A 13,000-nucleotide genomic window follows, 5' to 3' on the forward strand; every position below is an offset into this window, starting at 1 on the left:
TAACCTACATCAGCTCCTGAAAGAATAATGAGCAAATATTAACTTAATATAGATAAATATTGCTACAAAGACAGGAGGTTCTCTTGGAGTTGACAGGACTGTCGACGTTTCGGTCTGTGTGGCGTCAGTCCTTTAGACCATCCTCAGGACGATTATTTTTTGCAAGATACAAAAACCTTCTTTTATGTTCACAAGGAAGTCTTGGGTAACCTTGAGACCAAGTGGTAATCAGAAGCCACATTCAAATCACTTTTGATATATGGCAACCAATCTATATTTCTGATGGAGCCAAAGGCGTTTCTTACTTTGTTCTTCACAGTTAAAGTAAGACTAAGTTTAATTCAATAGTGTGGTTCCAAATGAAGTCTGGCAAGAAATGTGTCTAGGAATGGAGAGCAACAACGTCTGGCGGCGGAGAAGCGTCCAGGCTGAAATGTCGAAAGTCCTGTCAACTCCAAGAGAACCTCCTATCTTTGTAGCAATAATTTTCCGATGGAAATGTACATATATATGACCGCTGTCCTCGGGGCCAGCTACCCCTCCCCTTACCTCCAGTAAGTCCCACACAGTGGGATTGCTAAAATGTCTTCGGAGGCCAAGCCCTCTTTCTCCACAACTCTGCAAACATACCTCCAGGCACACTCCTGGTTGGGGGAAGAAGTCCACTTTACTCTGTGCAACCGTGATTACTACTTAAAAAAACATAGACATTCACTGAAAAAAACAAAGTTTCAGGGACATTATAGTTAGGAATTAGCATTAAAAAATGTTAGAAATTCATTGAAAAACCCAAAGGTTACAGGGATGTTATAGATAGGCTCAGGTTTCATTTGTATGAAACCAGTGAAATTCAGCAGTCATAGTTAGCTGAGCTAACTAAAACTCATGCCCCACAATGCACTGCTTGTGACCTCACATATTACTTCACTCATGACATGGTCAGTAACATCACTGATGGCCTCACTGATTACATCTCAAAAGACAACCCATAAGCTGACAAGTCTAACATCTATGCCAGATAAGTGTCCAGGACTTGGTCAGGCACCTTAAGGGGTTCAGGACACGCTACAACCAAGGCCAGTAGCAGGGCTCCGGCAGGTCCAGTTGCTGGTCGGGCTGAGGCAGGTCCAGTTGCTGGTCAGCTGAGCAGTTGCAAGGAAGTGCTTTGGAAACCGGTTGTGTTCCAGTAGCTCAAACAGGAGGTTACCCAACTGACCCTTAGAGTTACTTCCGGGGATCCTGGGTTAAAGGCAAGCAGGTCTAGTCTTCCTTCTTCAGACAGCAAGCATTCCTTTTTCTGAATGTTACACAGTTGCAGGGGTATTCTGATAAGAGATTTAAAGGATGCCACTTTTATACCCAGCACCAGAGTATGTGTGGGGGTCTTGCTCTTTCCCTACACCTAATCTAGTCAATTTTGGCTAATCCCCTGGCTCCAAATTGTCTAGAGTAACAAAGGGTAGGCAGGCTTAGGTGTCAACTGCATTTGCCAGTGACAGAGCATGCAGCTTCAAAAGTCAGGTGGGGGGTGGGCACAGCTCTCAGGCTACCCTTTGATGCCTAAGTACGGTTGAGTTCCTCCCACTCTCTTCCCTCCACCCTGCTCAGGAGAGGTACACCCTTCCCCACACCCCAGGTCCTTTTGTTCTCTGTATGGAAGGAATGCACATCACAACACAGGAGAGGAATTACAGCCATTTTACTCTGGGCAATGTCAGAAATGCCTCTTTGCTATAGGCAGAAAATTCGAACTTTTTAAAAGTGGCATTTTCAGAATAGTAACTATTATTATTATTATTAAACTTTTTTCAGCACTCTGCCAGAAAAGTACAAGTTAAAATACATCCATCATAAAACTAATAGGGGTAAAAGCCCCTTTCATTAAATTAAGCAGCTTGATTCATTATAAAACCCGGTCAATCAATTTCATTTCAATCATAGTATCACAATAATAAACATTCCATAATAAAAGCAAGTTTTGTACTGTCCTCATCTTTCAAATAAAGTGCTTTATTTTTCAAAAGAGGAATGGCAATTGGGTCAACTCTGCCTCCATAGTGTCTGAACTAGCTAGTTGCGGACTCATCCTCTGCCTTATCCTCCACATCAGTAGCAGATACCCTGTTACAGCAAAAACTATACTTGCCTCCTAATAGGTTTAACATTTTTAACTGGCTCTGGAGATTTTCTGACACCTACGTTCCGGTTTCTCCTGACATTCAGATAGGCTGGGCAAAGAAACAGGGCTTGCTCCTCCATTTTCTTGATCATTCCACAGGAAGGGCATGCCCACCTAGCTGACTCAGAAGTACGAGCCCCTTTGGCAGTGAATGAGAGAAGCTGCACAGCGCCAAACCGAAATTGGAGAAAAAGCTTACTAGCTGCCACAGGCTCAAACTCATCAAGAAACTGTTCCGCTTTAAATTTGTTCTACATAAGGGGATGTGTCAGTGAGAAGACCCAATGATGGTTGACCCTGCATTAGGCTCCTTTGATACTGCCCATAGTTTCTCTTGATGGTTAATTTTTTGATTTAGGGGGCCACCAATGGATCGACTCGCAGATTCTCATTCCCCATCTTTTTGAGGATCTCTCTTATATACATGATTCAAGGTAAGCTACCTGATCCCGGGATACCGAGGACTTCTTCTCAATCAATCAATCAAATGTTATAAACTGCAGCTACTCACCCAAGAGGGTGTCAAGGTACTTGGTGGGATGGGGAACACTGCGGGTCTGTTGGAGGCACTGTGGTTCAGTTAAAGAGCCAGGTCTTGAGGTCCTTCCTGAATTGAGGCAGCGACAGTGATTGCCCGAGGTGGAGAGGAAGGATGTTCCAGGTCTTTGCTGTGAGGTAGGAGAAGGATCCTCCTCTGGCCGTGGTCTTGCAGATACGTGGGATGGAAGCCAGGGCCAGTTGGGTGGAGCAGAGGTCTCTGGTGGGTGCGTGGAATGAGAGGCAGTGGTTGAGGTATGTAGGTCCTGAATTGTGTAGGGCTATGTAGGTGTGTTGGAGGAGCTTGTAGGCGATCCTTTTATTGACTGGGAGGCATTGGAGGTCTGTCAGGTGGCGGGTGAAGTCACTGTGGCAGAGGATGTTGAGAATGAGCCTGACGGAGGCATTCTGAATGTTTTGCACTTTCTTGAGGAGTTTTTGGTGATGCTGGCGTAGAGTGTGTTGCCGTAGTGGATTCTGCTGCTGATGGGTGTGCGGCTGACCGTCTCTCTGGACTCAATGGTGATCAACTTGAAGATCTATTGGAGCAGGCATAGCATGTGAAAGAAGGATGATGAGATGGCATTAATCTGGCAGCTCACAGTGATGTCCAGGATGATGCCGAGGCTATGTGCATGGTCGGTGGGTTGGGGGGTTCCAAGTGCTGGTGTTTCAGTAGGCCGCTAGGAGTCATCCTAGTCAGTGGGGGTGGAGCCCATGATGAGGACTTAGGTCTTCTCAGAGTTGAGCTTGAGGCAGCTTTTTTTCTTCCACGTGGCAACAGCCTTCATACCGTCATGAAAGCTGTTCTTGGTGGTTGTGGGGTTGTTGGTGAGGGAGAGAATCAGCTTGATGTCATCGACTTAGGAGACGGTGTTGAGTCTTGGTTCCTAATGAAAGCTGAGACTGGGGTCATGTAGATGTTGAAGAGGGTGGGGCTCATGGAGGAACCCTGAAGCCCCCTGCCGCTGATCTCTGTGGGTTCAGAGAGGAACGGTGGGAGTCTGACTCTCTGTGTTCAGCCAATGAGGAAGGAGCAGATCCATTACAGGGCTTTGTCGCAGAAGCCAGTGTTGTGAAGTCTTGTGCATAGGGTGCAGTGAGAAACTGTATTTGGGCACCCATTCCCCATCCAACTCCACTTCACATTCACTCACCTCACCCAACCAAGTTGACATCCACGCCCAACCCTTTGGCCCACATCTGTCAATGGAGCCTTACGAGATGTCCACCCTACTTACCCCCACCGTTAACATATCACAACACACAACACCTACACCACACAACACGCCGAACAGCCCCCTTCCACCCTTTCCTCTTCCTACATCGGACTCCCGCGTTGAGCTCTACAAGAAGTCCACCCAACTTACCCCCACCACCTACACATCATCACTCACAACACCTACACCACATAACACACCTGACAGCCCATTAACTCCCTTACCTCCTCTGACATCGGATGCCTCTGTCGGCACCCAACCTTCCCCTCCCACTAATACACCACACTCCAACACACCAATCCCACCTAGAAATCATGTCACAATCACTTCCCACCCTCAAGTGGCTGAGTCGTACTCTCCTTACACCAAGATGACCCCCCCAACATCCATCCCCATAGCACCTCATCAATCCCACACTTTCGACTTTCCAACGCCGATGCTACAGTATCTATACCGCCAACTAATATCGCTCTACACCACAAACGCATAGCTCCCCTACACCCTAACACTAATACTTCTCCTGTCTCAGCACCCAAGCTGTCCGATCACTCACCCCTTCGCAGCCAGACCTCACAATTGCAAGTACTACCGCATGTCTTTTCCCCACATGAAGACTGGGTTCAGTCTTCACCCTCCGAGTGCTCCCCACCCTCAACTACTCTTCACACCCCCTCAATACAACCACCCACCTTGTACATCCTCCAATTTCTCTCTGATCTCAGCACCACTGCTCCAGAGTGTTACTCTTCACATGTATCCATCCAACCTCACCCATCCCAGGCGAGGTTTTGGCTCAACACATGTCTCGACACCGCACTATCACACTGATAATGCTAGACCGTCCGAACTCTCCCCTTCCCCATTGTCCCTTCCCTCTCCCACATTACACCCACCCACCCCTTCAACTCAGACATCTATTCTCCTCACACACCCTCCCTCTCACACTACTCTCCCTCCAACACTACCCACACCTACACCTTCTCAATCACCCACATGCAGAACACAGCCTCCAACCCCTACAACCTCTCCAACTCCCTCGCGCACCTTTCTCCTTCCATCTCTACCCACACCTACACCTTTTCAACCACCCACATGCATAACACAGCCTCCAACCCCTCTCACCACACAACCTGACCTTAGGCTGGAGGAAATAATGTCAGCCCTTCTCCATATCAAAAATGAGCTCCAATCTTTCAAATCTCTGATTTCGAGACTACCATGGCACAATTTCTCCTCAAGAGCCTTTAACCTAAACGAGCGAGCACAACACATAACTCGCACCCCTATATTCACGCCTCCCATCTGGAACTCAGTCCCCCTCCACAATACACTCTCTCACCCTAAGCGAAGCATCAATCCATTTTCTGAAAGTGATCTACTATCTCTCCTTCACTCAAACGAACCTTCTCTCAATAAATGCCTTACCTCCACTCAATCAACTATGTCTACTATTCCCCCCAACCCACTCAGAGCACCCAGACTCAACAACAGAGGGGTCATCGACAGCAATCTTAAAAGCGTCCCCCTCACCTCACTTCCTTCTCCCTCTCACTCCCCAGCTTAAATGTACTCTCCTAAACTGCAGATCTGCCTCTAGACATGCTGCAGACATAGCTGACCTCATCATTTCAAAGCAACTTGACCTTCTAATGTTAACCGAAATGTGGCTAATAGAATCCTCCATCCCACTGCTGGACATTATGGTCCCCCCGAACTACGACATTATCAGATAAGATAGACTTGGTAAGATAGGGGGGGGTATAGCCTGAATACATAGGAGTAGCATCACTATTTCTAGAGCCATATCCCCGGTCCTCCGCACCTACGAATACTTCCGCCTAAACGTTAGCAGCAACGGCAAACCAGCATGCTCACTTCATATCATCTATCATTCACCAGGCGACATCCTAATATTCTCCGAACAGCTCATGGATCAGATCTCAACTAACAACGGACGACAAAACACCCAAATATACCTGGACGATTATAATCTCCACTGGAATGACAACAAAGACTCAGTGGTCAACTGCCTCAAAAACGTCCTTGATGATCCTGCCCTTACCCAAACTTGCAATAGCCCTACACATAAGAAAGGATCAACCCTAGATGTAATTATCTCCAAAAGTGGCGTCATTCAGCTGGAATCGATACAACCTTGTGACTGGTCCGACCATCATATTATCACCTTCTTCATCAAAGAAACAGTAAAAGTTAACTCAATTCAAGCCACAAAACCAAAAGTATGCAAAAGAGCCCTGAAACGCCTCAACCCAAACTCATTACCCTTAGCAACCGGCAACCTGCTATTGCCACCTGCTGGCATCTCAGACATCAATGACCTCATCAACCACTACCTCAACACTATGACCTCAATTTTTAATGAGGTTGCCCCCCTTCAACTTAAGAGAATTTCCACCAAAGACTCGAAACCGTGGTAAAATGGCCTACTCAACAAAGATAGACGATCTCTCAGAGCTCTTAAACGTAACTGGAGATCAGTCCCATCCGCTAATCACCTTATGTTACTAAGGAAAAAAAGAAATGCTTATTACAAAAAGATCAAGCACACAAAAGCCGACTTCTTTAGCCAACAACTAGACCAAGCAAAAAATCACCTTAAAAAGCTTTTTAAACGAATCAAAGCTCAATCCAAGGATGCACCTCAAAGACTACAAAACACAGACCATCCGCAACCCAATTGCGAACAATTCTCTGCTTTCTTTACTCAGAAGACAGTCAACATCGAGAATGATCTCCTAAAGGATCGACTACTGTACTCGCTACCACCTATGCAAAACTCCCCTTCTCTACCCGCTTCGCCTCTCCAAATCCCCTCTAAGTATGATCTTAAAAATGAAGCAACATGGTCCTCCTTTCACACTTACACTGAAGAGGCCATAGGAAAGATTCTCAATGCCCTGAAACCTTCCAACCACCTCATCGATCCACTTCTCGCTCACGCTGTCAAAGAACTAACACCGTTGCTTCTTCCGTTATGGACCAAAATCATTAATGCTTCACTGCTTTAAGGATGCATTCCAAACTCCCTCAAAGTTGGATAGGTTTCACCCATCCTAAAGAAACCAACTGCCGACCCCACTGATCTTAACAACTACCGCCCTATTTCCAATATCCCTACCTTAGCCAAATTACTTGAAAAATGCGTACACCAACAACTGACTAGCCGTAAGGCTACATCCTCTCCACAGAGTTACTATTCATTGGCAGGAACCCTAATGGAGGTTGAAATGTCTATTTGACCAGCAGGCACTTCATAATGTGGCAGGGTGGCAAAGTAATTTACTCTGTCGCTCTGACGGAGCATGGTCCATTCACAAGTTCACAATCAGGCCCAGAGTTTGTTCCCTGAATTGCTTCCACATCATCAGATCTCATCCTAAAAAGATTGACATTCCACTAAACTAAATTCAGATTTCTTTTTTAAATTAAAGGGGTGACACCACTCTTTTTCTATTTCTTTAGCTATGTTGTTCACCTGAATACTATGTTTGACAAAAATGTGTAGTTTAACATTCATTAAACAACAACTGAAAGTATTTATTGCAAGAGCTTCACTTACCTATCAGGAAGAAGGCCAAGGGCCAGCTCTTGATGAATCTCCGAGTCCCCATGGCTGAAAATTAAAAAACATATCAGAACGTTGTCTCTTGACATTTCAACAACTTTATGATGACGTTTGGCAATTAGAAAAGGAAATAAGACAGTCTGCAAAAGAAAGTGCCAATTTCAAAGCTAGGACTAAATAAAGATCAAAAACGAAACAGTCACTTGACGCACATGGGCAGATGTACAAAAGGACTTCAGTCTCCAAGTTAGCATTGGGCAAATTTGTCAAATGAGTCCAATTTACTAGCTTTGTTAAAAAAACTATGTTTACTGTGTCTAAATGTTATGTTCACCGTTGACATAGTCAACTTCTTCACTGAGAATCTCTGTAAATCCCAAGACAAATCTGTTGGTAGGTGTGAAGCAGGGTCTAGTTTTTACCATATAGTGCCCCAGGCCCATTCTGTCCACATCTGAGGCATAAGTGTCTCAATTGTCCCTGCCAACCAACAGACAGGGTTGTGTTAAAATTGTCCACACTGCATTGAGCGTCTATGAGGCAATAGGTCCAAGCCCTCCTGTACACTCAGATGTATCTCTCCTATGACCTCTTCGTGTACATCTCTCTGAACATCAAGATGTAGCAATAACAGAATGTGTCTGTCATTTAGAAGATCAAGATTGGCCAACAGTAAGGAGTGGGTGGCAACTGGGCCAACTGGGACTTTCCACAGCTTTAGAAATTACAAATGACATCTAACAATTTGTATTCTTCTGCTTTCTTATTGAAAGTGTCCGAGAATTGACGCAAATCATTTTCGATAAATGTTTAATTTCATTAGGATGTACGGTCAAACATCAAGTGACCTTTTGGTAAACTTTTGTAATGTAGTGTTACTTCTGTGTTCCTCCTAATATTTTCAAGAAGTGACCAAAGTGCATCATGTTCTGTGGTCAAAGCACCTGTTAATGTTGTGATTCTGTGGCCAATAGTTCCTCAATAAAGGAGTATAAATGATTTTCTCTTCAGTCCATTCGATGAACTACCTCGCACAATTGATCCCATGGGTCATGACGTGTGGGTGTGGCCCTCAGCTATCTTCTCTAGCATCTTTGGCTGAGGCTATAATGATTATTATATTTTGAAATTGTCTCTTTCTATCTCCTCTGCATTGCCATGATTTTTAAACTTACAACAAAATTGTATGATTTATGATTTACTTTTTCATCTAGGAAGCTGCCTCTGAAACTTATCTTCTAGATAACACAGTGCTATTTTTGACTAAAAATGTGCCTTTGACATTCATTGTTCAAATTGTTCGAATAAAGTGCCACTCTGACTCAGTTCCTGCATCTCACACGTGTAGTTCCTTATTTTAGATAGAGCACCCCTGCTCAAATTAGGCTGTTGTAATGCACCTTAAAAAAATCACCCTGCAAGAGGTGGCCACCTACCTTGTAACTTTCATGGTATCTATCAGTGCTTAGTGACAGCACAAGCAGTGGCACATAGTGCTAGGGTGGGGACTGATTTGGAATTTGACTTACAGATTACTCACAGAGTAACTTGTCTGCAAACTCTAAATCAGGCCTTTAACCCTTTGGATGCATCCCACGTTACGGTTGGCATGTGCGTCGGATGGCTAGGAGCCGTCCGAATTGCACTTGTGTGAAATTTTCCCGCACTGCGGGAAGATTTCGCCCGCATCCAAAGGGTTAATATTTTTGCAGAATATGTTAATGCCGGAGTCCACCTTTTTAAAAGTTTGACTGCAAAGCAGCTCACACAGCTACAAAAATATAAATTAATTTCTTCTGTGGCAGGATTGGTTCTTTGCTTAAACAAAGAACATTTTTCAGAAACCAGAGCTGCCTGGAAAATGTTGTTGGGGCTTTAAATTGTTATTCTGAATTGTAGGTCAGTAGAAAGTCAAAAGGACCTAACAACTGAGACATTTCTTATTGGTTGACGGCAGCCACGTGGAATTCCTGAACTATCAGTTATGATTGGTCGCCGTGAAACGATCAGAACAGGAGTGTCTGGTTACACCTTTCTGATCGGCTGTTCCTCTTCACAGTTGCTTTCTTCAGGCACTCCCATTTGAGGATAGGTGGGTCGGTGATCTTGCAACAATTCTTGTTCACTGCAGGATCTTCACACTTAACCTCTGTGTATGGTATGTGGAAGCAGAGTCCAGACTAGGCAAATTCACCATGGGATTTGCTGCCAATGACTGCAAACTTATTGAGAAGAACTGAATGGCTACTTTGCCTCAAGAACAGACAACAATGAGTCATAAATTGAAGTGGCCCATGGCCGGCCACTGTGGGAGTGTGCTGCTCAACTCCACTATTCAGTTTCACAATGGCAACTGTCTCTTTAAGGGATGGACTAAGTGGTAGATTTGTAAAGTGCCGGGCCCAAAGCTTTGTTCAGAAGCCAACGGCTGGCAATTTCAACGGTCAAGGTGTGGAATATCAAGGTTGTCTTGGTGTAATGAGATTCTCGATCAATGTCCATCATCTGTGAACTTACCATGGGCCCACTCTGCCTAGAGGCAGTTTTGCAGTGGATCTTTACTGGTCATCTCACTGTGGAAAGTAGTAGCCAGATCTCTCCTTCTGCAGTAGTATCTCTATATGTGAACAGCACCATGCACAGTGCAAGCTGGCGCTGCTTCCTTTCTGCCGCTGAAGTAGATTTTTACTCGAGCTGCAGCTTTCTCAACGCGAACGGACAGTTTGTCAATGAGAGCGGTCATGAGCATACGCGACCACTCGCAATGACAAATCTGACCGTACTTGTTCAGAAATCTCACCTGGAGGTTGATTTTCCACTCTCGTGCTCGCCAACTTGATGTTGATGATCGTGAACGAGGAAAAATCTCACCAGGAGGTGGATTTTCCTTGCTCACGCACACCAATTTGACGTTGACAAATGCAAGCGGAGGAAAAACAACTTTTCGGAACCCCGCAGAGTGCGGAAAACTCCACAAACTCCATGAGCAGAGTTCACCGCCCAGACTTATTTACTCCTGTAGGTCACAGTCAGTAGCTTAATAATATGCACACAACTGGGTAAACAGACATTAGAGATTGGTGTGATATATAAATTAATTGAAGTTTAGTTTATACAGTGTTTCTTTTCTTTGTAAATCAGTTGCACGATGAACAGGATTGTTTAAAAAGAATACATTACGTACCGTACGTGAACAGATCCCCTCCATATCAACATAAGATTGCACCTAACACTTACTTACAGCTTGGAAAAAGACTTCCTATGTGAACTTCACTGAAAGAGGATGTTAGTCTCAGAGAGAAACAGTAATATGAAACCCAAACCAACCAAATAACCCATGAAAGGTGATACATTTGGAGTGCGAAGCCTTGTCCAGCTAATTCAATGCTGGAGGCCAGTGCAAAACCGTATGTGGTACTACCACAGGCACAAGTTTGACCTCAAACAACTTATAAAGTCATCTTAAAGATGACTTTAGAAGTTGCTTGAGGTCAAACTGTTCGCTTCCCAGATCCAAAGAGCTTATGGGGGCATATTATCAACAAATAGTGATATTTATCGCTATGTAGGCTTAGCAGCAATTTTTTTATCGCTGCACATCACTGGATTTTATTGCTGAGATAACGTGCTATTAGCAATGTTTATCTCAAAAGCGATAAAATTCCAGGCGATAGCGGCAAAATCCGTGAATATCGCTGAGAATACAGCTATATTCACGCATTATCGCTAATAGGGTCTTAGCAATTATATCCACCTCCCATTGGATATAATGGCTAAGAACTGGTCTGAGCAGGCATTAGTTTTTGGAGATATTCGCGCTTAGCGCCAATATTTCCAACGCTACGCCTGTGTTGGTAATAGGTGATAGCGAGGTTAGCGACTGCTTTTCAGTCGCTAACAGGTTGGGAACACCCACTGTGCATGTCATTAGCGATAAATATCGCTAACATGCAAAGTGGGCCCCAAACTGCTCGCTATCGCCTAACTGCTGTTAGCGACAGCTTGCTAATAGGGCGATAGAATTATCGCCGGTTAGCGGCCAAAAAACACCGCTAAAGCGGCGATAATTCCCTATCGCCACCCTTGATAATATGCCCCATAGTACCTTTGACTGTGTCTCCAGATCTAGAAAGATCAACTCAACCCATGCCTTTCCTTTCTCTTCTTCAATGTATTAGGACTGGCACTGCCTTCCATGGGCGTCCGCAGAAATGTTTCCAGGGGGGGGGCAAACCTGTCAAATGAAGGGGCGTGGCTAATGTTAATCAATAGGGGCGGGGCTAAAATGGCAAACAATCAGGATAGGGTAATGCTCAGGCCAAGCTGAGATAAGCATTTGCAATGCAATAGGTCTCGTATTTACGCAAGTTTGAGCTATTGACATTGCAAATAACAATGCCTTTTATTTTTGTTTTCGTTTTTAAAACATGAATAAAAGGCATCATCATTTACAATGCCGAAAGCTTAAACTTGTGTAAATGCGAGACCTATTGCATTGCAAATGCTTGTTATATATTATGCAACAGTTCAGCTGCAGCACACAGTTCAGGTAGGTCGATGAAGGTAGCCCCCTGTTGGCTGTAACATGTATAAACTACACACCAAGTTAGACATTTACCTTGGAGCTAGATAGTGCCAAGCAAACATTCCATATTTGCCCTGCAGATGGTGAGGGTTTGTATTAGATTGTGAAAGAGATCAGTTGGCAAAGTACCGTTCTGGGCCATTCATCCGTTCCAAACACTGAGGAAAGCTATTTCCTTCTTGAGATTGCAGGTGGTAGGTAGATTGCCACATAGTAGGGAATCCATTTATGCAAGCCCAAACATTATTCCGGGTAAGAGTAGGTCAATTTTTTACAATATACCAAAAGTTGCACATAAAGTCAGAAGTATCTGGTGTATGTTCCCAGAAGCCCGCCAGAACATAAGATTACAAACTAACTTTTGAAATTGGGGGGAGGATGTTCCCAAGAAGCTGGCATGGATCTACCCAGATAAATTAGCAGCATTCGTTAGAATCAGCATGATCAGGCAAACTTTTGATCTGGGACGTAAAACTGCTTGCAGGTGAAGGAGTTTTGGAGGTGAAGTGTTTAAGTGGAGAAGCAGCTTATCACACATGTCCAGGGTGCGGCCGTACAGAAATGTTTATTAGAAATATTTCCTGTGAAAAAATGACAACATTATTACCGATGCTGGCTTTGGGGACTATTTTGTCATAAGATGTATAGCAATCTATTTTGCATCTCCTGTGCAAAAGGGGATCGCCAGATGATAGTAAAATCTTGCACAAAAAAACACAAGGGTCAGAAAGCGTCTGTATGCCCTTTTGCTAAAACAAATTCATCTGTCTGGACCTTCTTCCAAAACACACAGCATGTAAAGGAAATATAGGGTGGAAACACAACGAAGAAAGTTAACAATGCAACTGACGCACGAAGGAGTAGGATTTATCTAGACCGTAAAGCATATATGA

This window comes from Lissotriton helveticus, chromosome 7 (assembly GCF_964261635.1).
Source record: "Lissotriton helveticus chromosome 7, aLisHel1.1, whole genome shotgun sequence".
Lineage (NCBI taxonomy): Eukaryota > Metazoa > Chordata > Amphibia > Caudata > Salamandridae > Lissotriton > Lissotriton helveticus.